General features: G+C 37.6%; 1 long non-coding RNA gene across 8 annotated transcripts in view; it reads right to left on the bottom strand.

Moving 5' to 3' along the window:
* The window catches only part of LOC129629325 (uncharacterized), a 104,636-nt gene extending 79,118 nt beyond the window's left edge, over positions 1–25,518 (bottom strand). For 2 of the 8 annotated variants that reach the window (XR_008703154.1, XR_008703155.1), the window contains exon 1: positions 23,674–25,518. This is a non-coding gene — a long non-coding RNA (uncharacterized LOC129629325). Of the gene's footprint in view, positions 1–7,888; positions 8,310–23,646 lie in introns of those variants that run through there. The other 6 variants (XR_008703157.1, XR_008703158.1, XR_008703160.1 and 3 more) reach the window with 5 other exon arrangements.
* Positions 25,519–27,060: the final 1,542 nt, after the last annotated feature.

Genomic DNA, 27,060 nt, shown 5'->3' with positions numbered 1-27,060 from the left:
TGGATGGCATCACCGACTCGATGGACATGAGCTTGGGTAAACTCCGGGAGTTGGTGATTGACAGGGAGGCCTGGCATGCTGTGATTCATGGGGTCGCAAAGAGTCGGACACAACTGAATGACTGAACTGAACTGAACTGAACTGAAAATGCCTTTCAATAAATAATACTATCAGATGGATAACTGCATATAAAAATAAAAGGCAACAGGAGAGTTAATAAGCAAGACACAGATTAACTGAATATAGTGTTTGCAATGCATGAAAAGTGTGTGTGTGAGAGAGAGAGAAAGAAACCAATAATTATAAACTTATCTGCTCAATACAGAAATGGGCAAAAAACCTTGAGTTTAGAGAATTCAAAGAGAATATCCAAATGGTCAATAAATATAGAAAAGGATTTCAACAATAGCACTTATCTGAGAAGTGCAAATTAAAACCACCATGAGGATCACTAAACTACCCCTCAACTGACTAACCTTAAAAAAATAAACCCTACCTAGTGCTGAAAAAGATGGGTAATCACTGGATTCATACATGCTGAGATGCAACATCCTAGTAGGGACTGTCGTTGAGTATAAAAATGGCCACAAACCTTCCCATCCAGTATGTGTGCCCTTGAAACTCTTTCAGTTAAAAAGGCAGTCTGTTTCTCCATTCCTTGACTTTCTTGGTCATATGGAACATTTTTTTTAAGTGACTCAAGCAGAGGGTTGAAAAAACTTTACACATTGGGGTAGCCCTGTTTTGCTGCTCCTAAGGAATTCACCATGTGATTAAGCCCAGATCAGCCAAAGACAGACAAAAGTTCAGTCGTTCAAGTCACCAGGACCAACAACTAACATTAGCACCCAACAGGTGAGTAAAGTCATCCTAGATCAACCAACTTCTCACCAACCTGCCAGATGACTTCAACCACATAGGTAGGCACATCAGGAAAGACAGGCAAAAGAATTACCCTGATCAGACTGCTGATTCAAATAATTATTAGCAATTAAGTAGTTAAGTGCTATTTTGGCATAATTTGCTTCTCTAGTGGTTCAGAAGGTAAAGAATCTGCCTGCAGTACAGGAAACCCTGGTTCAATCTCTGGGTTGGGAATATCCCCTAGAGAAGGGAATGGCTACCCACTAAAGCGTTCTTGCCTTGAGAATTCAATGGACAGAGGAACCTGGTGGGCTACAGTCCATAGAGTCACAAAGAGTCAGCAGGACTGAGTGACTAACACTTTCACTTTCATTTATACAGAAGAATTTAATTTACACAGAATATTTGGATTAGTCTTTTATTTTACCAATAACAGTGCAACTATTTCAAAACCTAAAATAAGCCAAGACTGTTAAATAATGTACCTAGACATCTCTTTCAATCCAGCCTCCAGGCTCATTTGTATTACAAGGGTCTTGTCATGTGCTATAAAACATTCAGTTTGGGCTTGCAGTTACTGAACACACTAAATAGGTTAACTTGTTAGCTACTGTTTTTGTTACAAAGTGAACAAGAAATGCACGTGACTCACGTGGATTTTACTTATCATCATGAAAGAATAAAAATTTCATTTTGACTGAAAATCAACCAGAACCTTTCCATCCAGCTAAGCCACATCTTACCATCATGGTGCATTTAATTTCAATATAGCCATCAACACAAGTTATGACAGATCTAGACAGTGTATTAGAAAGCAGAGACATTACTTTGCCAACATAGGTCCATATAGTCAAAGCTTTAGTTTTTCCCGTTGTCATGTATGGAATCATGGGAGAGTTGGACCATAAAGAAGGCTGAGGGCCAAAGAATCGATGCTTTTGAACTGTGGTGTTGGAGAAGACTCTTGAGAATGCCTTGGACTGCAAGGAGATCAAACCAGTTAATCCTAAAGGAAATCAACCCTGAATATTCATTGGAAAGACTGATGCTGAAGCTCCAATCCTTTAGCCACCTGATGCGAAGAACAGACTTATAAGAAAAGATCCTGATGGTAGGAAAGACTGAAGGCAGGAAGAGAAGGGGATGACAGAGGATGAAATGGTTGGATGGCATCACCAACTCAAGGGACATGAGTTTGAGTAAGCTCCAGGAGATGGTGAAGGACAGGGAAGCCTGGCATGCTGCAGTCTATGGAGTCTCAAAGAGTCGAACACGACTGAGGGACTGAAGAACAACAATCAACACAAGTATTCAAATGCTTCTTTACAAAATGTAGTATTATCCAAGCAAAATATACTGAGATCAAGAAGATCAATGGGCAAATTATTTGAGATGATATGTTCTCAGCGAATGTCACAGCAGGTGCTGGAGCATTCTGGAACTGCTAGACCTTGATTCTGACAACATTTTGCTTCTGTACATTCCCATAGATCCAGGGTGTACTTGGATTAATATACTAATGTGTAAAGACATTTCTTAAAATTAACAGATGCCTATATAATAGATAATTCCCATAAATGTAAGCTACATAACCAGATAAACCTCTGTATAAAGCTAGCTATTCAAATATATCTTTTGAGCATATTTAAATGTCTTGCATCCTCCCCTCACATTCTACAATCTCCATTGAATTTCTCTGTTTGTTTTTCATATCTATCATGATCAAGGTCTTCTCAGGTTTTTTTTTCTTATGGACACCTTCCTCTTTCCCCACATTAATTTGGCTAACTTACATACACGTTCCATGGCCGTCTCTTAGATACAAGCACATACTCACATATGTATACACACTCTCAGCCTGTTTTCCACCCTGTTCTGAGTTCCTGCAGCAGCCTCTACTCTCTAGCATAGAACTTTCTAGCCTATGTTATAAATTTTTATTTCCTCCAATAGAAAGAAAGCTCTAAGAAGTTAGGAATTGTATTTCCAATTGCCTATTGAATGCCTATAAAAGTGCCTGCCCAGGGTACTATTCCAAAGATACACAATAAAAGAACAAACAGAGAGGAAATGCATTAATACATCCCACTGACAGCCTATTTCAAGCTACAGAGGGCTTAGGTAAGGTTTCTAACAATAATAAACTGAGTAGTGCAAAGATATGTTTGCACACAAATCCTTAAACAGCTTATTTTCCATACTTCTGATTTGCTAACAAAATAGGATTCTATATTGCTCATCAAAAGACACCTCATATATTTTAGCTATCACATTTAGTATTGGAAGAATTAAACCTAGCAGTGAAATTTTGCCCTGACATAAAACTGCCCTACTTGTTCTTGGCTGTGAGTTTCCGAGTTGCCTATGAATAATGCTAATAGCTTATTTTCTTATTCAAGATCTCTGAATCATCTCTAACATTTTGGCAAATACTCATCTGAAGTGATATATTCATATACCATAAAGTGTGGAAAACATAATTTGCACCTAACTAAAAATTTTAAGACATGCTATGGAAAAGCCAATTTGTGTATGGCTGCAACCGTCTATGGGGTCGCACAGAGTCGGACACGACTGAAGCGACTTAGCAGCAGCAGTAGCAGCAACTGAATAGGATACCATTAGGATATGTGATTTTGAGAATTATGCTTATTTATGGACCTAACTGATGTTCTAAGATTATTGTCATCTCCTTGAAGAAAAGGATAATGCTTTAATTATGGTCTCGTGACAAAATCAATCAACATTGAGATAATGAAGGAAGAAAAACAGCAATTCAGAAACAGGAAGACATACACTTTTAATGACAAGTAAATCAGACACCATGATCTTAAGCCAAAGATACCAAATAAAGAGTTGGCAGTACGGGGACTTCCCTGGTGGTCCCGTGGTTAAGATTCTGTGCCTCCGTGCAGGGGGCATCTTTTCGATCCCTGGTCAGTGAACTAAGATCCCACATGCTGTGCAGTGCAGCCAAAAACCAAAGAGTTGGCAGTACTGATGTGTATGCTCTTGTCCCCGTTCGAACTTCTAGCGTCCATCTAGGTTAAAATACTTTAGACTAAACTTCCTTCTAAAAAACAAAATAGACTTTTCTCTTATAAATAGCTTTTTATTATATGGAAATGTGATAGAGACTTAGGGTTTATTATTTCTTCTTAACACATAGAGGATTATACCTCTGAACTCATACATCCAGTCTGAACTGTATGTCTATTTATAGTCAATGGCTTGTAAGCAAATATGATGTGTGTTGCTTTCAGGTCAAATAATTTCAGCAAGAGACTTTGAAGCGCTTTTTCTCCCTGCTATATCAAGGAATTCTCCCTGATATATCGAGGTAGCTGAAGCTACCTCCTGGGTAGAGATTCTGTTAGCCTGCACTGCTGAATGATGTCACAGAGGACATTTATCCATTCCTACAGGGGACTTTCAAGGGAAATAAACATTTCGTTGTGTGTTCTTCATTATCACAGCATAAATTATCTGAGTTAATATGTCTGATAATAGAAAATGTGTACAGTATTAAAACTGTACAAATGTACTAATAAACAAGAAAGTTTTCAGAAATCAAAGTGTTTTAGCTTCACCTTTCCAAAACTACACTGTCTGAAGTTTCTTGGTCTAAAAAAAGTCTCATCTTGAGAATAAAGTGACTCAATGTCTAAGACTTTAATTACTTTGATATTTAACAGATGCAGTAGAGAAGTTAATATAGACAACGAATGTAGTCTTAAGCATCTACCCTAGGGAAGTACAAAAATTGGTTGCCAGTAGAGGTGACCTTTATCTAACAGAAGAACAGAATAGCATTGGTCACCTTAGGGACTTAATATGGTTGTTTAAGAAAAGAGATTGCTTGTGGAAGGTGGCCTTTGGCAGCTATTGCTGTATTTATGCTGTCAGTGATTCAGCCAACACTTTACGTTCCAAAAAAGCAGACAAAAATAAAATGAAATACTGTACTTTTAATAAAATTAGAAAATTCTATTATCAGTAGTTTGAAGCCTCGGACTGATAGGAAACTTAATTTTTTTCCCCACCCAGATTAGGAAGCTAGAATCTAAAGAATACCTTGTCATAGAGAGGCAGATTTAAGGAAGAACTCAGGTCTCCAAATTCGCAGCCCAGTGTCCTCCCATAAATATCTAAGAAAGATTATTAATTATAAACTCTGATATTTAAAAATTATGAGCCATAATTCTGGCCTTAAATTTTGCTGTTTGATACCCATGAGAGATGAAACTGAAATGGCAAGAAGTAACTGCATCTCTCTTCCACCAACATCCTGCCCAATATTGAAAAAGCTTCATCATTCCTTGCTATAAACACATGAGTCTGATGGCTCTCGAGGAAATCATGTATTAGGCCTAAAAGGGAATAGCAAATGAAAACACAAGTCTGAAACTGTCTACCTGACACACACTTATCCTTCACATCTCCAGTGAAATTAACTCTGCCTCAAGAAACCCTTCCTTGGTCCTCTGTGTATGCAGAGTTGGTTTCCTAGGCCTGCAATCTGTGTGGGTGCGAGGAGTCCTATGCTTGGTCTGTCATTTTTCTCAGATTCTTACTAGTTTTTGAACAAAGCACCCTACATTTTCATTTTGCCTAAGACTGCAAATTCCATAGCCAGTCCTGATACTGCACTAATTCCCTCTGGTATTTTACTCATAACCTCCTGTATCTCTCCCTCTTGGCATACATAATTAAATAGTCTTTTTATTCTTAGTAATGTAAGTTCCACAAAAACAGGAATTGATTTTTATCTTTTTCACTATTTTTATCCCCATTAAAACAGAATGCTTTGATGACTATATGAAGAAGTCAATTAATTAATTATTAATTGAGGTAATGAATGAATAAAATAAACCTGGGGGAGAATTTAGGGTTTGGACAGAATGAATGGTAGATATGGAATGAATAGAATGGAATTTTGCGGGGTATGGGAAAAAATAAAGTAGATATTTACATAGAGTGGGAGCAAAATACAGTGAGTTCTGAAAGCTAAGATTTTGACACTTGTCATATGAAGAAATACAAAAGCTGTCATTAGCTTTTGATAAACATGATAACATACTGATTGCCTGTTTTCAGACTGAATTTTATATTCTTAAACACTATTGTTTCTGCTTCCTTAGTAAGAATAAAATACCTTGGTATACTTTAATTTATGGTAACATTCATTTACCATCAAATACATCACAAACTTTGATTTAATCCTTGTAAAACCCTGTAACACTGGTTCTCATTTTTCAAATAAACAAGTTCCAAAAGTTAAAATAATTTTCCCAAGTAATATCAGAAAGAAAAAGGTACAGAATCTGAAAACAGGTTTCCTTGAGAAAAATTCTCAAAATCTTCCTGCTATTTAAAGGTACTTTCCTAGCTTAAGAATTTGCTTATAAGCAAATGTTTAGTTATTCTGTATGCACCAACATTGTGTGACTAGTGGAAGAAACTCAGATGGTAGACTATGTTGACCACCTGCTACAGGTTCTACTTAGGATATTCTAGATGAACTGTTTCAAAGACCTTGAAGCATCTCTTTAGAAACATTCACTTTCTGTCAGAGGCTTGGAAAAAGGTAAGAAATTGACACTAATTTATCACCAAATGTATTCCAATTACAAATATAATACTTTAGAGAAAACGGAAGAAAAGAGAAAAGATTTATGGCCAGAGCAAAAGATTATGACCATATAAACAAAAGAACTTATCTTTTCTAAGTACTGCAGTACTCAAAGAAAATTGACCTCCAATTAAGTAAAGAAAATAAGAAATAGCAGTTTTATTTGACCATAATTTCACCTAATTGAATCACATAATTAATAAAATGTACAGCTCCCATCACACTGAGATAGCTCTTAGAAAAATAGCCTCTGAGTAAATGTGCATTTCTTTTTTCTTTGTGATGGTTTTGGTCACCGCTTCCCATGCAGTGTTACAAACCTCCACCCACAGTTCTTGAGGCATTCTGTCTACCACATCTAACCCCTTGAATCTACTTGTCATCTCCACTGTATTATCATGTGGGATTTGACTTAGGTCATACTTGAATGGCCTAGTGAATTTCCCTACTTTCTTCAATTTAAGCCTGAATTTTGCAACAAGGAACTCATGATCTGAGCCACAGTCAGCTTCTGGTCTTGATTTTGCTGACTGTATAGAGCTTCTCCATCTTCAGCTACAAAGAATATAATCAATCTGATTTTGGTATTGACCATCTGGTGATGCCCAAGTGTACCACTATTTCTTGTGTTGTTGGAAGAGGGTGTTTGCTATGACTAATGTGTCCTCTTGGCAAAACTGTTAGCTTTTGCCCAGCTTCATTTTGTACTCCAAGGTCAAACTTGCTTGTTAAAAGGCATGTGTGCCTTGGAAGAAAAGCTATGACAAACCTTCATAGTATATTAAAAAGTAGAGACATCACTTTGCCAACAAAGGTGCTTAGAGTTAAAGCTATGGTTTTTCCAGTAGTCATGTATGGATGTGAAAGTTGGACCATAAAGAAGACTGAATGTCGAACAACTGATGCTTTAGAATTGTGGTGCTGGAAATTTTGAGAATCCCTTGGACAGCAAGGAGATCAAACCAGTCAATCCTAAAGGAAATCAACCCTGAATATTTACTGGAAGGACTGATGCTGAAGCTCCAACTGATGGTGGCCAAGGCTCCAACTTTGGCCACTTTTGGCCACCTGATGCGAAGAGCCAACTCATTGGAAAAGACCCTGATGCTGGGAAAGATTGAGGGCAGGAAGAGAAGGGGGCCAAAGAGGATGAGATGGTTGGATGGCCCCATTGGCTTAATGGTTTTGAGTCTGAGCAAACTCCAGGAGATAATGAAGGACAGGGAAGCCTGGAATGCTGCAGTCCATGGAGTCGCAAAGAGTCAGACATGACTTAGCAACTGAACAACAAAAACTGTGCATGCTTAGTTTAGTTCAGTCGCTAAGTTATGTGCACACTCACCCCTACCAAAAGCCTATTACTGATAGTTTTATGTCATTATTACTATAATCAACCTTTAAATGAAATTTTATTATGTTGTTTTCACTCAGTGTAGACACTAATTGCAGTCCTGCTACCAGGAAAAGAAGGAAATCACCTGGGGTCCTCCATGGATAGAAAATCAACATGATGTGAAAGTTGGATGGATAAGCCAGTTTTCCTAAAGAAATAAAATGCTCACATCATTCCTTCAGTTCTGTTCAGTTCAGTCAGTCATGACCGACTCTTTGTGACCCCACGGACTGCAGCACACCAGGCTTCCCTGTCCATCACCAACTCCCAGAGCCTGCTCAAACACATGTCCATCGAGTCAGTGATGCCATCCAAGTTTCTCCTTCTCTGTTGTCCTCTTATCTTCTACCTTCAATCTTTACCAGCATCAGGGTCTTTTCCAATTAGTCACTTCATTCCATACACCAAAGTAAATCCAGCCTTAAGAAAGGGGTACGTATAAAAAAATAAAACTTGAAATTAGTAGGTTAAGCAGATGGGTTTGAGGATCAGAAAACGGGGGGTTTCATTTCAGCTCTATTGTTCTATTAGCTGCATGATGTTGAGCAACATTGTTTCTCATCTTTACCTCAATCTCTTAATCTGTAAGATAAGAATATACTTTATAACGCTGCAGGAGGCTAAATGAGAAAATGCACGTTATGCTATTAGCACTTCCCGCAGGCACATAGTGAGGGGACAGTAATTTTGACATGAGTGCTACATCAATATGAATCTCCTTGCATTGATCACTCTGTCATTTATAATGCAGCACATTTAAAATAGAAATGCTAGATGAGAAATGGCATTGGGTTTGAAGTTGAAAACATTATCTAAATAAAGTCAATTTTTCTATCTGACATTAGATACATACATATGTGATTTACTTTGTAAACAGAATTTACGTATGGTGGCAATCACACATATCAAGAGTACAACTTGATGGCTTTGACAAGCATATAAACCTACATCACCAATAATTCTCCAAAGGGCATATTCCACATGCCCTTTGTGGAATATGTGGAAATATGTGGAATATTTCCATTATCCTAGGAACTTTCCACATACCCCTTCCTGTCAGTCTCCACCCTCCAAATAAAAGCATTGTTTTGATGCCTATCACAACAGCTCAGTTTGCCTGTTCACAAATGTAATATAGATGGAGTAACACATTATGTGCTCCTTTTTGAAGGACCTCTTTCCCTCACTATGATGCAACCCCGTGGATAAAGCTCAATGACATCAGTGGTTTGTCGTTCTTGTTGCACGTAGTACTATTCCATTACATGAATACACCGCAATTTGTTTATTCATTCCCCTTCTGATACCACACATTTTTTTTCTAGTTTCTTCTCAAATTCCTTAAACATTTACAATGAGTGTTATAAATTTCTAGTCTTCTTATCTCATCAGATGGCTTATCTATATCAGTGATTGTTTCTGTCCTGTTTTCCTGCTTCTTCACATACTTACCAGTTTTCATTGATTGCTTGTGTACTATGGATAATACATGGAGGGCACCTGGATCATAACAGTCTTCATTCTAACCATATTGTGTTTCAGACAGTTACATTTCTGGCAAATCATTTTCATCCTTTCAGGCTTTTTCCCTCAGCAATCACGGAAATTTTCACACATACAGAAAGCTTAAGAATTTTACAAAGAAAAAACTCATAAAACTACCATCTAGATTCTACACTTGTCAATACTTTGTTATATTCATTTGATTATGTATATTCATCTATTCATACATCTTGATGCTTTTCTAAGTGAGTTGCAAACATCACTACCCTACACACCTAAAGAGTTTAGCATGTCAGATTTTTTATTATTTATTAATATGGCTCTATATTGATTACATCCTTAGTCCTGAGGACATAGCCTCTACTCTGCTGCTGCTAAGTCACTTCAGTCGTGTCCGACTCTGTGCGACCCCATAGACGGCAGCCCACCAGGCTCCCCCGTCCTTGGGATCCTCCAGGCAAGAACACTGGAGTGGGTTGCCATTTCCTTCTCCAATGCCGGAAAGGGAAGAGTCAAAGTGAAGTCGCTCAGTCGTGTCTGACTCTAGCGACCCCATGGACTGCAGCCTACGAGGCTCCTCCATCCATGGGATTTTCTAGGCAGAAGTACTGGAGTGGGGTGCCACTGCCTTCTCCAAGCCTCTACTCTAGACTATGGCTTTTACTTTCAAAGTGGGTATTTTTAATAGCCTCAACTGAATGCCTGAGGTTCTTACCAAGAACCTGTCTGGGACATACTCTGTTGTTGTTCAGTTGCTAAGTTGTGTCTGACTCTTTGCAACCCCATGGACTGCAGAACAGCAAGCTTCCCTGTCCTTCACTATCTCCCAGAGTTTGCTTGAATTCATGTCTATTGAGTCGGTGATGCTATTTAACCATCTTATCCTATGCCACCCTCTTCTCCCTTTGCCTTCAATCTCTCCCAGCATCCGGATCGTTTCTAATGAGTTGGCTCTTTGCATCAGGTGGCCAGAGTACTCTGGCTGGGATATAATTCTAAAGTCTCCCAGCACTGTATGATCTCTGGTGTCTCTGCTTACATTTTTCATGGAGTCTTGCTCCATATATGTTCAGCACAGCCCAGTCCCTCTATACAAAAGCTCTCTTTTCTGTACAGTTCTCAACAAATACCAGCTGATTCACAACTCTAGAACTTACCACCCTTTTACTTTAAAATGAACCCTATGTTCTGCTTAGATTTCAATTCCCTATGCAATGGCTAGAATAACACTGCCTAAAGAACTTTCTGCGATGATGAAAATATTCTATATCTCTGCACTGTTCAATGTGGAGATCACTACTACATTCAATATTGAGCACTAGAAATGTGACCTGTTTGAAGAACTGGATTCATAGTTTTAATTTTATTATTTTAACTTTAATTATCACATGTGGTTAGTGGGTACCATACTGGACAGTGCAGATTTAGAAAACATCCCAAGGAGACAGCAAGCAAACATGTAGTGTCTAGTATTTGACTTCTTTCAAGGTTTGCATTTCTTTGTGAACATCTGAAAAGAATTAACTAATTATTTCATCCAGGTTTGTAGGTTTTACTTGAAAAGGTAAATCTAACATGCTTATTCAATTACGCTTGGGACTATACTGGCTTTTGTTTACCTTAAAAAATGAATTCAGAAAAACATGCAATTCTGATTGCATAGTAAATAAATAGAAAAAGAATGGAATGTCTCCATCAGAATTGTGCCAAGTCAAATAGTTTTACATGCATTCCTGTGACTTGTATAATTTGACCCTCGAATGGTACATTTTATCTTTTGTGTAGGGTACGCTGCTGCTGCTGCTAAGTCGCGTCAGTCGTGTCCGACTCTGTTTGACCCCATAGATGGCAGCCCACCAGGCTCACCCGTCCCTGTGATTCTCCAGGCAAGAACACTGGAGTATAGTTAGTCCTATAATTCCTAGTGCTCCAACTTAGCCTTACAGAGTAAGTCCACAAAAATGGGATTAGAAAAAGTTGTATTCAAAGAACTAACAAAAGCAAAATAAAGTCAAATGGTTGCATCTTTACTTGGCCTCAACACAGGAGACCAAAACTGCGGTCCAGGTTGAAACAGGTCCATGAGCTTCCTTTGTGCTCTTAGGTCCTGTGAGAACTTGAGACTGGTCTTTCATGTCTGTGACCCTGGATCCCAGTATCATCCATAGTTTGTCAATAAACCAATAAAAATATGCTAAAAGAATAAGTAAAAAAAATACTCATTCCATCTGTGTCATTAAATAGACGGGTTAAGAAGGAGCAGAAAGTGCTAACTTAAAGCCTTATATTTCTCTCAGGGTGAGCATGAAGTAAATTTGCTAAACACCTCACTATTGAAGGCCAATCACAGCAATCACAAAGAAGAATTGTTCAAGACTGACTGGTCAAACTTATGCCCACAGAGTGCCAGGTTGACCTTCCAAAGACACATTGGATTTCACTCAGAGAATGCAACATCTCATGCATTGGATGATAAAGATGTTATGCTTACTTCAAAATGCAGCCTTCCTTAAAGAAATTCACTTTTAAGACTAAAGATGTGGGCATATACCAGAGAAAGCTGTGTTCAAGCAGCCAATTATTCTATTTTCTCATACATTTATGGTGTTGTTCGTCATTTGTACAATGACCTAAACCCAGCATTAATAAAATGTTCTATCCATTATTTTTGTTTAACTCTTCTCCATAATTTTCTTGCCATGGCACATTTTGCTTAATTCAACTGGCTACATGATTTCTTGTTTAGGTCTCCACAAAATGACTGAGCCCCTCTGCAGTTATGAGTAATCCTAACTCATAGGATTGAAGAAATGAATCAAGACTCAATTATGGAGTGTGTTAAGTGTAAGCTACACTGTGACTGGGAATACATCTCTAGCAATTCAATGCAATGTGAAGGAAGATGGGGACTCGATATGAGTTAGATTTCAACAGGCTCACATAAGGAAGCATTTTCCACATTTCACTCTACTTCAAAATGTAGTAAGCTATCTTAAAATATACATATTTTAATAAAAATGTGTTTCTGATGCTGAAATTGTTTCTTTGTCAAAAAAGACACTGCTATATTTGACTGCTTTATTATAATCTGTTTTGTGATTTTTGTATTAACTTCACTATTAATACTCAAAGTGATGGACATGCACATAATTTTGGGCCATTTTGCATTCTTCCTACCAAGAAGATCTGGAATTAGTTCTACTATAATTCTTCCATATAAGTTAAAATATCAGTTTTCAAATTGCAACTACCTAGTGAGCTCCCTTCTATGATACAGAGAAGAAATTTCACAAACACCACACATTACTTTCTAGGTTTAGTTTCAGCTTCCAGCCTTCAAGCCCATGTATTTCTTTCTTTACTGGCTCTTATCACTTCCTCTTATACATTAACGGCTACCGATGGAGTTAGTTGTGAAATTTTGACTATTGCTAGACGTTAGATTTTTCAGCCATAAAATCTAACTAAAGTTTATTATCTGAACTGCTGGTTCATGTGTTCTACTGTTAGGAGACTATCTCTGTAAATGTAGTAAATTATTCAATGCCTAAATATTTATCAAACAAGATTTCTAAGATGATTCAGAATAATAACAGAAAATAGATCATACCAATTAATTAGTTCTTAGGGAGAGAAAAGGCCAAGCAATCATATTCAATCAGTGGCACTGATTGTGCTAGAGCTAACAGCCTACTGAAACAAACTGACTTTAGATTATAGAAGAAAATAATCGCATTTGATATCTATTTATATAGTTTTATATATATAGTTAACTTTATGAAGAGAGGTTCAAGTGGATTACAAATGGTAATCCAAATACACTCTTTCTTGCCATGTCTGCTACCTCAAGAATACAAGTACATAAATAATGTGATAGCAACATGTTTTGTTTAGATGAAGGTGAAAAACCATGGTTTTACATCATCTTATTACCTCACAGTGGAGAAGGCGATGGCACCCCACTCCAGTACTCTTGCCTGGAAAACCCCATGGACGGAGGAGCCTGGTGGGCTGCAGTCCATGGGGTCACTAAGAGTCGGGCAGGACTGAGCAACTTCACTTTCACTTTTCAGTTTCATGCATTGGAGAAGGAAATGGCAACCCACTCCAGTGATCTTACCTAGCGAATCCCAGGGACGGCGGAGCCTGGTGGGCTGTCGTCTACGGGATCGCACAGAGTCGGACACGACTGAAGCGACTTAGCAGCAGCAGCAGCATTACCTCACAGACCCACTAACTTGATAACTGCTTGCAAAAGAGTATTCTACTTGTCCAGCTTAATTGCACCCAAGAATATTCCTACCAGTGCCTGATGATCTTCAGCTTGGAGAGATAACAAATACAGGTAATCTTTGAAGGAAGTAGGTCAACTATTCATTAACAAAAATAATATTAGTTATGTGGGATCCAATAAGGTGTTTTTTTTTTCTTTACTGTGTAATAATCCCCTGCTCATATTTGCTACCTAAATTTTAGAAAACTTCCCGACTTTAGTTTGGCAATCCTTTGTCTCAAGTCTGTAACTTCTGACGCTTTTTCACATCTACTATCCCCAAATTTTTCTTCACATATATTAAGATGGATCTTGTCTCATAATAGTGGTGATGTTAAACTAGTTTAGTAGTGATCTTTTTTTTAATGATGTAATCACATTATTTTTTTAGAGTTGTTTTTGTTTTTTTCTTTTTTATGTGAACCATTTCTAAAATCTTCATTGAATTAACTACAATATTGCTTCTGCTTTATGTTTTTTGGTTTATTGGCCACAAGGTACACGGAACATTAGCTCTGCCACCAGATCTCAAACCCACACCCACTGCATTGGAAAGGGAAATCGTAACCATTTGAAAACCAGAGAAGTCCCAGGAATGATCTTTGATAATTATCCTTTGTCTTGTCTGAGATTTTTCTCCCTACTTCTAGTCTATTCAAACCCATTCATCTCTTGTTCCATGTCTATTGCACCATTTGAAATTAGGATAATTTGACAAGGTTTTTTGGAGGAAAACATAGCAACTCACTCCAGTAATCTTGCCTGAAAAATCCAATGACAAAGGAGCCTGGAAGGCTACAATCTAAAGGGTAGCAAAGAGTTGGACAGACTGAGCCACTAAGGATGCACACACGATAAGGGTTTTAAAAAATATATAATACATATTTTAAAATATACGTATTTTTAAAATACAAAAAATAGAAGGAAAAAAAATTGAAGGACCAAAAACCTTATGAGAGAAGCCTCCAGCCCTTTCCTGCACATTCTACTTTTTAAAAGGCAAATCTGATGAAAATCTCAATTGACTGAGGCCCTTCCATGGATTTCCATAACCTACAAGACAAGTTGAATGTTTCTTTACTGTGACAAACTAAGCTCTTCATAATCAGGCTCTTTCCTAATTATTCCATACAATATCAGAATTCTGATGTAATGATTCTCAAACTTGAGCATCTATAATGCCTGCTCTCACATGAACTACTTTTGTTATTATGCAAAACCTAGACAGCCTGCTCTGCCAGTATGACTGCATAGGTCTAAAATGTTCTGTGCTTAGTCATTCAGTTGGGTCTGACTCTTTGCAACTCCGTGGACTGTAGCCCTCCAGGTGCCTTTATTCATAGAGATTCTCCAGGAAAAAATACTGGAGTGGGTAACCTATCACTTCTCCAGGGGAACTTCCTTACCCAGGAATCAAACTGAGGTCTCCTGCATTGCAGGCAGATTCTTTACCAGCTGAATTACCAGGGGAGCCCAGATCTAAAACAGGACCCCCAAATTTGCCTTTTTAACATTCACTTAGGGAGATTCTGGTGCAAGTGGCTGCCAAGCCAGACTAAGAATTATTTCTCTTGGCACATAGTCTTCACAACTGGCTCTGTTTCACTACTATGATTTCACACATGCTATTTCCTCTACAAGGAAAGCACTACTCATCATTTAAAAGCATATTCCCAATGATCCTTCAAGACTAAAACATCAGCACTGATAAGCTTTGCTTAAAGGTAGAGGAGAAAACAGGGCTTCCCTAGTGGCTCAGCAGTAAAAAATCTGCCTGCAATGCAGGAGACCCGGGTTCAATTCCTGGGTCAGGAAATTCCCCTGGAGGAGGCATGGAAACACACTCCAGTATTCTTGCCTGGAGAATCTCACAGACAGACAAGCCTGGCAGGATATAAGTCCATAGTGTCAGAAAGAGTCAAACACAACTGAAGCGACTGAGCATATACGCTCCTACCTACATCAGGGAAAATTGAGGATCGGGGGATGTCCATGGTAAAACTTGATAAGAGAGAGCATGACCATCATATAAACATACTAGACCTGGATGCAGAGATGAGAAATGGAATTCAGTAAAGGTTGGTGAGGGAGGGAGTAAAAAAAGAATGAGGTCCTTTTGCACACTTTTAAATCAGATTTTTTTTTCAAATATGGAGTTGTATGAGCTCTTTATGTATTTTGGATATTAACTCTTATCAGACACATCATTTGCAAATGTCTTCTCCTACTCAGTAGGTTGTCTGTTTTATTGATGGGTTCCTTTGCTCTGGAAAAGCTTTTACATTCAGTTAGGTGCCACTGGCTTTTTGTTTTTGTTTCCCTTGCCTGAGGAGACAGATTACATATATGTATAGAGATATATAGAGATATGTATATAGCTAAGACTTATTTATGTCAGACAGTGTAATACCTATATTTTCTTCTAGAACCTTTGTGGTTTCTGGTCTCAGACTTAATTTAATCCATTTTGAGAAGAAGATCTGAATATATGTTTTTCCAAAGAAGAAACACAGGCCAACAAGCATATGACAAGATGTTCAACATCACTAGTCATCAGGAAAATGCATATCAAAACCACAGTAAGCTATCCCCCCCTCACACCCATCAGAATGGCTATTATCAAAGAGACAGAAGTAAAAAGTATTGAAGAGGATGCAGAGTAAAGAGTACTCTGGTACATTGCTGGTGGGAACGTAAATGGGTACAACCACTATGCAAAACAGTATAGACATTTCTCCATTGAGTCGCATTGAGAAGCACATCACTAACAAGAGAAATCAGACTGGCCTCATACTGCCCTACAACCACATTCAATGTTAGAAGGTAAAGCTGTTATGGGCACATTTCTGAAAGAAGAAAAAAGTCTCACCCAGGAAAATTATACCCATTCAAGTCGTCATTCCAATATAAAGATATCAGACAGACATTCCAAATATGCTAGAACACTGGAAATATAGGACGCATGAATTTTTCTAGAAAAAAAATGGAATCCAGCAAACCAGAAGATCAATAAAAATAAAGAAAGAAAAGGCATAATAGAAGGAGTGATGGTGAACATTAAACCTAATAAATGTTTGGCTATGACTAACATCTGGAGAATTGTGTTTGCAGAACAGATGGTAAATTTTATAAACTCTAACATTTTAAATATTACAACTAACAAACACTGAATGATGTGAGGTGGAGAATTAGAAGAAAGTATAAGAATGCTAATCACCTTCCCTTCAGAATAGAGAATGTATTGACGCTACCCGAAACTGTAAGAGGTCATTTAAAAATCACAAAGAGATGCCAAGAACTTAAGATTCTTTTCTTACTCATATAGAAAACTTACAGGAATGAGTGTTTTGGGAGGAAAGAAAAAAGTTTCATTGGTTTTTCCATTTTGAATGTTTTTCTCTCTGCAAAGTTCCATGAACAAACCTAGTTTTGGAAATATTTCTATTCATATATACCTATCTCTACACCTGTTTCCGTATGCATACATACCAATAGATATATCTGGAAGAACATACAAATATTAACATCCATGGGATTTTGGATAATTTATTGCTTTATAATTTTGTGTAGGGCTTGAATTCTCTTATGATCCCATGTCATCTTGATGGACAAAAGCAAAAGCTTTACTGACACATGAAATCAATTTGTATTTTGGTAGAAATATTTCTATTTTTTTGTTGTTTTTTGTTTTTTGTTTTGCCGAGTACTGCAGAAAGGCTGAGAGAAAATTATAGAATTTGTTTCAGCACTGGAAATATTTATCCTCCCTGTAGCATCCTCACTACAACAAATGAAAGGCAGTATGGAATGGCAGCAAAGGGTATTGAAGTGACAGCTTTGAGAAAGACATCCCTGATCTAGACTGTTCAATCATAAAACTACCTGACCACTCTTAACATCCATTCACACTTTGGAGACTGGAGATTGTGATTTTGGATACAGTTTTTGATTAATAAAGGCCCTTTGAGTTATTCTACACTAAATTGTAAGGCTTTTTTTCTTACAGACAGCTTATTGGGCAACAGTCAACTAAAGTCAAAAGAAACACTTATTAAGAGCTGAACTCTGTTCGAGGTGTTGTTTTCTTCCTGAAAATATGCATGTAACAAAAATTCAAATGTCCAGAGAAATGGCATGATTAGAAGCAGGTAGAAAGGGCTCTGAGCCATATGGAATAAAGAGTAGTGTGTGATCCCTATAAACATTGGTGCTTTTTATGATATATTTCCAGGCTTTCAAATAGTTTATTTAATTTTGCTTATTGAGTAAGACTGAAGCTAAAAGCTACCACAATGATGCCAAAGATTTCCCTTCATTTCTACCATACTACCATTAATAATAGTTTCATTTTTCCATTTTCTTCCCATTTTAACAGATATGATGCAATAAATGCAAATGAATTTTAACCAACACAGCTGAAATTGAGCAGTTGATTCCACAGTTAAAGCCATCCTTCATGAGCCAATATATAAAAGCCAAATTAAGAGTCAAAAAAGTTTCAATGAAGAACACAAATGTGCAAAGTGTACAGAATCCAAAAGTACAACATTCAAGAACCAATTCTAACCCAAAGAGCACCAGAAGACTTTATATATTCTTTAAATTTGTTAAACTAGAGACTTGGGAAATGTGATTGCCAAAAGCCAAATAAGAGTGAAATTGTCATGAATGGATATAACTATGGTAAGGAGACAGTTAGACAAAGATACATACAACCAACAAGCTCAAACAAAGGTCATGAGAAAATACTCTAAATTCAATTTGAAATGAAGGGAATAATGGGGCTTTCCCTATAACTGAAATACAGGAAAATTTAAATAAATTACTTAGGCCCCTGGAAAAGAGGCCTATAGCAGTTGTGATAGCATAGTCATTCGAAAATTTGACTAACATCTCCTCCTCTACTCTGTTGCCCCAGAACCATATTCCTTCCCCTCTTTCCAGGTAAACTTACAGAAAAACCACAGTCAACTATATTCTCTAGCTGCATTCACTGCACAGAACAAGATAATCTAACCACAAGAAAACTGGTGCAAGCTGGTTCAGCTCCAAAAGTGGGACAGTGTCACCTTGCAGCTCGTTATCATCTCACCAGAATAGTAAGATCTCCCCGCCCCTCCGCCAGCCAAGCATGATGGCTCAACTTGCTTCTGACACAGATGCCAAAGGACCATACAATGGCAGAAAAGGGATGGCATCCCAGTTTCAGGAAAACTATTCCCAGAAAGCCAGTGCATATGCCTCCCCCTCATTAACCTTGCCCTTAAAATCTCGCCTTAATCATCCCCCCACTGAGAAGCTGATTTTGAGCCAAGTTCCTTCTTCCCCATTCTCTGGCCATTGAATAAAGACTGTGCTGTTTCAGTCTCAGCATTGATTTTGTTATTGACTGGATGAATTCAGATGGAAAAAGAACTCTTTCTGGCCAAGGTACAGGGCCTCAGCTGGACCCCCCCAAGAGGGGGTCCATACGACCAATTCAGTAATCGCTCCATAGAACTATCCTTTCTTTCAACATGAGAATGAACATATGCAGAGAAACTTCACTGCAAATGTTTGCCGTATCATCAACTTGAAGAAATTGCCCTCTCTTTGGAACCTCACAGATATAGAAATCATTATGTCGGCAGAAGAGAAAGGTAAGAAATAAGATTTCATATGCGTGGAATATTTTCATGAAAATCTCTAGTAACATAACAGAAAGAAGGGAAAGTGGCAGAAATATGCTAAGAACATAGAGTCAATTGTCTGGAAATAAAATGTTTCTCAAAAACCAGTAGTGTCCTGAAAATTCTTATATCAAGACAAGAAACAGAAGAGAGAGGAGATGTTTATATACAGATTTGGTAATTATTTGATGCTATCAAGAGCTGTTTTAGTATTAAATCACTTATGGCATTACATTTAAAATATTTAACTGTTAAGTACATATCAAAACATTTTATTTTATAATTTGATTTATGGTTCTTACCATGAATTTAGACCACCTGAGATTTAATTTTTGGGAAATATTTGGCAATTTTAGTCCTTAAGAAAATTACTGAAAGCTCTGTGCCTCAGTTTCTTCATTTGCAAAAAGAATAACAGTATCTCCTTCACATGGTGGGAAACATTAGATGAAATAATAATTAAACACTTAGAAAAATGTGCAGCACAAATGTTTAATAAAGATTAGCTATAAAAACCGATTCATTATCTACCAAACAATAGGGTCAAACTTATGTGCTAGACAAAGATCTAAGTAACTTATGTATATCAGCTCACTTAATCCTTCCATGGCCTATAGGATGGACTTTATTGTTTTCTCCTTTTTACAGAAGTCAGAACAGTTATGCATATTGCCAAGAATCTGTGTTCTTAATCATGTATTTGATGTTTAATTTTGGCCACACTATTAGAATCACCTGAGAAGCTTTTAATAGTTCTGATTCTCAGGTTAATTGGTACCCTAACCCAATTCAATCATGGTAAGTCTAGTTACCATCTGTCACCATAAAAAGTTATTATAATACTACTAAGTTTCCTATGCTGTACATTAGATCCCTGTGACTTAGTTATAATACCCAATAAAGTATAAAGCTATGTACATAGTTGTAAATACACTGTCAATGATAGAGTTCAACAAAATCTAAATCTAAAGAGGCATCATATCCTAAAAGTAGTGTAAATTTGGAAGGAAAAATAAAACTTGTATCAATAAAATACTAAGAAAATCTAATAAATTGGGGATATGGAGTAGGTTAATGAGAACAAATTAGTTACTCAGTGAAAAAAAAAACACACTTGCAGGATTATATTACTCAAGATCAAACCAAAGATGGATAACAAATGATGTATATAAGTTGTTAAATGAGGTACATAAATAGTTCTTAGGGCTAGAACATACTCTGCCTTCAAGAGAAAACATCTTAATACATGATCCAAAATACTGTGAGTAATTTGATAGTTTTCCAATAATTTACAATTCAGATTTTAACCTTTTCATATTTTTTAACAATATTTCTCATCTAGTCTATATGTCCCACTTAAATTTGACTTTTATAAAATGAAGATCAAAACAACCTGCGATAATGCAATCAGGCAACAGAGAGAATGGAGATTATTTTCCCTCCATTTCTACTAAGATGGATAAGGTTGAAATAAGCTTTTACTATTCCACCAAGCTGCCCTTTCCTGTTTATAACCTTCCTTTGTCTTCTGTGTACTTCTATAAATATGCTAAAATGTTATTGGATATGCAACTAGGAAAGATAGCATTTATGTGAAAATATTAGTTTACATTGTAAACTAAGAACTTTTTATGATAATACAGATGGAGGGTAAGAATATGTATTGTTTTGTAATCATTGCCAAAGCTCCTCCTAAAAGTTTAATGCAAGGCAATAAAGAATGAATAAACCACATTTTAAATGGAGAAATATTTCTTTCAAGTTAACTTTTATATCCAAATGTCTCTTTCTACTCCTTCTTGCCTCAGACCTTCCTTAATACCCAAGGAATTTTGTAATTAGGAGGAAACGTCCTATAAACTTAAATCATAGATGAAATAATTCTGCAATAGACCTACTTAATTTCATAAATTCTACTTGCGGAAAGCCATGGATGGTTGGAGATACAAATGAAATAGGGTAGAGCTGCAAGGGTCCATTTAATACCATCTGGTTTTCATTCAAAATACTTTGATTATAGAGTCTCTCACACCTGCTGCACATCCTTAAAACCTCTTGAATCCACCCTTAAAGTTAAGGGAGAAAATGTCATTTTCCACCTTCCTTTCTTTATTCCTTACATCTTCCCTATAGTTACTTCCCACAGTGTGGCTCAGATGGTAAGGAATCTGCCTGCAATGCAGGAGACCTGGATTCAATCCCTGGGTCATGAAAATCTCCTGGAGAAAGGCATGGCAACCCACTCCAGTATTCCTGCCTGGAGAATCCCATGGACAGAGGAGCCTAGCAGGCTACAGTCCATCGGGTTGCACAGAGTCAGACATGACTAAGCAACTAATATTTTCACTTTCACAGTGTTTTGAACACTACATAACAACTAACTGCTGGAATTTTATTAAGATCTGTTACCTGAAATATTCTTTTGTTGTCATTGTAAGAGGGTATTTGCTCATAATATAAGGTCACTGAAGGGATCAGCAGAAAGAAATTGTATTAGAGCTTCCCTTATCTGCTAAAGCAGAGAATCCTGAAAATACAGTTGTTATTACTGCCACCCCCACTCCCTGAATCCTATTTGAGAGAATGATCCTAAGCAGGAAAGGTGTAGCTTTAGCTGTCATGAGCCCACTGCCACTACAGGGGAGCTTCCAGCCAGGAAGGAGTTTATTCATTAGCATCCAAATGAAAATGCCCAATAGAAGCTTCCATTATCTTCCAATGAGATCTCAGTTACCACCACCCCTTTTCCTAAGCTGATACATAGACACTCTCCTCTGTCTATTCTAAGATACTCACTACTGAATATTCCTACATGGGGATTAAACTTTTCTCCGATTAATCTGCTGATTATCAGTTAATTCACAGGACTTCAACCACATGGCCTTCAGTGATAGAGGAGAAGTTTTGCTTCCCAACATAACAATCCCACACAGATCCTTGATATCTGTAGATGTTCCTGAAGGAAAGAAGTCTGGGACAAGTAAATGATTTTTTCAGGGTGTTTCAAAATATCATAAGGAGTATATGAGTCCCACCGAGTATTTGAATTCTCTGTATGCTGGCAATGTAGACCATAGCCCAACTTATGATATTTTAATAAAGCAAATCTTAATAGGATTTTAAATGTTTCCACTACCTCAACTGAGAGTTGGCCAGAATTGACTATTGGTTTCAGCTACAAATCATTTAAGATGCAAACAACTAGAGAAGAGGTAAAAGAAATTATCGGGTCAAACCCATTTTCTTGCCTTAAGAGCATGGAAATCATGCTCCTTAAAAGTGTAAGGTTCACATATGACAGCCAGTTGATGACATGTTTAAAACAACCCAATTCTAACCGTGAATGTGGTTTACTTAGCTTGAGTCAGACAAAACAATTTTTAGTCAATTAATATGATCAAATCATCAAATACTTGCTACTTACATTATATAGTATCTCCCAAATATTGAATAGGATTCACTAATACTTGAAAAAAGTCATTGTTTCCTTGAAATTCAATGTAAACTGGGCATCCTGTATTTTATCTAGCAGCTCTATTTTTTGAGTTCTCTAGAGGATTACAATGTGGAGGTAAGAGTTAAAAGTTACTACAACAAGGTGTCTACCTCTCTTTGTAATATCCTTTCCTCTTACTGTGTTGTTCAGATGATTCCTCTTCAGGGAGAAGAGAAAATAGAGCATGAACAAACCTTAAATACCAGCCTTTACTGGGGCAAATATAAATCTCCATAACCACGTCATAAATTACTACTGAATACAAAGGAAATTTCAAGGATTCAAAACATTAATTGAACAGAAGCATAGCTCTACCTCTGAGACCTATATAAGAATTAATCATTTAACAAAGTTCTGAGGGAATGGGATATGGAACTTCCATATAAAAGACTGTTTTCAATATGAAAAAGGAAGGTTACAGGAGCGGGAGATCATGCCACTGCAAGTGTGGGTCATTGAACAGCATAACCTGGAAGCTTGTTAGAAATTCACTGTCTCAGGACAGGACACATCCAGACACTCTGAATTAAAATTGCTATTTTAACAAGATCTCCAAATGCTTCATATACACAGTAAGGTTTGGGAAGATCAGCTGTAGGCAATTGGCTTCTAAAAAGGATGGGCATCCAGGGTCACTAAAGAGAAAGATGACATAAAATAAGGCAGTAAAGCCTTTCAAATGGAGGTGCCTCTCCCTTAGCCAGTTTCTACAAGCAAGAGGTAGCCCCTAGTACCCATAAACACATGAGTTACTCATGTGAAAGCATTTAGTCTGTTTGAACTGCTCTAACAAAAATCTAACCACAGACTGGCTACCTTAAACAACAAACATTCAGTTCTCACAGTTCTGGCGGATGGGCAATCCAAGATCAAGGCAGTAAGTGCGGACTAGATGTCTGGTGTGATCACTCTTCCTGGTTCAAAGATGCCTGGCTGTCTTCTCACCATTTCTGTCCGTGGCAGAAGGAGCAATGGAGCCTGCTGGCTCTCTTTCATAGGAACACAGAATTTACTCATGAGGGCCCCACCCCTATGACCTCATCACCTCCTACAAGTCCCACCTGCAAACACCCTCACATTGGGAATTAGGTTTCAACAAATTAAATTTGGGAAACCAAAACACTGTTTCTAGCCATACTCCTTGACCCTCCAGACTCAACAAGCCTAACCAGATTAACTAACCAAGGCCACTTCACTGCCATTTATATACAACTCAAAGAACTTGGGCTATAATGCAGAATGTTTGAAAAAAATAACACTGGGCACTTTCTAATCAAATTTAAATCTTGTATAAACAAGTAGATATGAATATTTCAGGTACCTCAGCAAAATCTGCAGTCAGAATGCCAGGTCAATCTTAAGTACATGCATATTGATAAAAATCTGATCTTAACTACATTTATTTAAGAAGTAACTCTACTGTAATGTATGATAGCCATAGGAGTGCCAAGGACAAGCATATATTTAATAGGGTTTATAATCTTATAACTTTAAAATTACCTTGAGGAACTTTGCCAGTCTTCCTACCAAGGACAAGAAATACCATTATGTACAGTAGAATTAAATTGTATTTTATTTAGATATATTCTCAATGTTTTTAAAGTGTTAGTGCAGATCTTTCCTAAGCAATTATGACAAGTTTCTGAGTTATATCTCAACATGAGTCTTGCCAAGAAAGGAGGTACAATGATTCAGGGAAAAAAAAGAAAAAAAGGTTAATTAAGTCAATATATTCAAATAACTATCTCATTTATCAAAGGGGGAGGGGACGATAGAGGACTGATTGGTTCAGTTGCAAGTTGAACTTGATAATTAATTGACTCATGATGATTAATATAGCTGAACCTCTCCCCTCACTTCTTTCAATCCAGGCAAAAGGGATAGTTAGAGTGTGATTAGATGAAAGCAATATAGGCTCTGGAAAGATTGTACTCCTGTGCTCTCTGGGACAATACAAGTGTGTAACAAAACTGTCACAAGAAACATGCTTCTTTTCAATTTCAGCGGCAAGCAATAGGCATTTATCAAAGAAAATTGAACTGAGGCTGTTGCTGCAGAACCAGAAAGAAATTAGATTCAAATGATTTTTACCAAGTAGGCCAAAACCCTCTGATAAAAACAAACAGATCTATTATTTCTACCTCCCCTGGTTGCTTGCAGGCAGGACCAGGTCTTTAAAGAGCAGTTTTTTTCCATATGGCCACTGATGAGGGAAGAAGCTTCTCCCCAGCATGGAGAGTAAATGTCCATGTATCTATGGCAAGCAAGATAATTGATTTGCCCTCACTACTGATTGGTTTAGAAATAAGGTGCATGACACCATTCTGCACCATGAATGGGATTCTGCTGAGCACCTATAGTTTCCTTTACTTTTAAATAGAGATATATAAGGAGAGACTTCTATTCTATCTCTGGATGAAATTATCTGCACAAGACTTGAAATTGCAACAAGCCCTCTTAGGGCCATGAGACAAGCTGACCTAAGAAAACAAACCAACATTGTAAAGTTGGCAGAGAAGAAAAATGAAAAGCACCTGAGTCCAAGATCATATAACCAAGTCTATGAATAAATTAAATCTGGTGTCACATAATTTGCTACATAAGATAACAAAGCTGTTTTGAGTTTGATCTCTTTTACTTGAAGCCAAACTTTCTCAGGCACTGAAAAAGCATCAGTCAGAGATTCTATTATTCATATCCCATTTATTTTAAAGAGACACACCAGGTCATTACACATGCACATTATATGTCTATGCTCAAACAAAGGGAAGAATGTCCTGCAAACATAAGGCATTATGTTATTTCATTCAGTGCAGAATAGACCACTAGTGTTTCCTTCTATAAAGTGTAGGCATCTACATGCCATGTTTCTTCAACTTTTATACTTGTGTGTTAACCAATGAGAACTTAGAATATCAAGATGATTTTCACCTAATACATGATTTCCACTGAGGGCTTCCCTGGTGGCTTAGATGATAAAGCATCTGCCTGCAATGCAGGAGACCCAGATTTGATCCCTGGGTTGGGAAGATCCCCTGGAGAATGAAATGGCAACCCACTCCAGTACTCTTGCCTGGAAAATTCCATGGATTGAGGAGCCTGGTAAGCTACAGTCCATGGGGTCACAAAGAGTTGGACACGATTGAGCGACTTCACTTTCACTTTCACTGAGGTTGATTCTCCCTGGTTTCCTGGTCATTATGTGAAGAAGGCTGAGTGCCGAAGAACTGATGCTTTTGAAGTGTGGTGTCGGAAAAGACTCTTGAGAGTCCCTTGGACTGCAAGGAGATCCAACCAGTCCATTCTGAAGGAGATCAGCCCTGGGATTTCTTTGGAAGGAATGATGCTAAAGCTGAAACTCCAATACTTTGGCCACCTCATGCGAAGAGTTGACTCATTGGAAAAGACTCTGATGCTGGGAGGGATTGGGGTCAGGAGGAGAAGGGGACAACAGAGGATGAGATGGCTGGATGGCATCACTGACTCAATGGGCGTGAGTCTGAGTGAATTCCGGGAGTTGGTGATGGACAGGGAGGCCTGGCGTGCTGCGATTCATGGGGTCGCAAAGAGTCGGACATGACTGAGCGACTGATCTGATCTGATCTGATATATGATATTCCTTCAGATTGCCCATGACTATCATGAAGGACTCTATGTTGCAAGTAAAAGTCTCAACTCAAATTGGCTAGAAAAATAGAGAATTTATTGGCTTACAAAATCTAGGTACTCTAATTACATCAGCGAGGAGCCTGGATTCTCTTTATCTACTGCCTTCTAAGGGCATTGACCCTTCCCAGGCTCTATAATCTTTAACCAAAACAATGTCAACATAGCTGTCCCCAGTCCAGTTTCAAGGTAGAAAAATGACGACAGCAGCCTCAAATCCTAACCCCAGATCACCCAGGGGAAGAGAGGAAGATCTCTTTCTCAGAAGATTCGATAAACATCTCACTACTCATTGGCTCTGATTTGTAGATAGCAATTGGCTAGGCTAGAATAGTGGTCCCCAACCTTTTTGGCACCAGGGATCGATTACGTGGAAGACAATTTTTCCCAGAGTGGGTGGAGGGGATGGTTTCTGGATGATTCAAGTGCATTATATTTATTGTGCACTTTATTTCTAATCTAATGCTGCTGCTGATCTGATGGAAGGTACTATTCTGTGGCTCGGATAAAAGGAGGGAGCACATCAAATGGTGTAAGTTGTTGTCAATACCTGAAATGAGGTTA

This window comes from Bubalus kerabau, chromosome 15 (genome assembly GCF_029407905.1).
Source record: "Bubalus kerabau isolate K-KA32 ecotype Philippines breed swamp buffalo chromosome 15, PCC_UOA_SB_1v2, whole genome shotgun sequence".
NCBI classification, from domain to species: Eukaryota; Metazoa; Chordata; class Mammalia; order Artiodactyla; family Bovidae; genus Bubalus; species Bubalus kerabau.
Note: the sequence above shows the minus strand (reverse complement) of the source record. Positions and strands in the feature narration are given on the sequence as shown.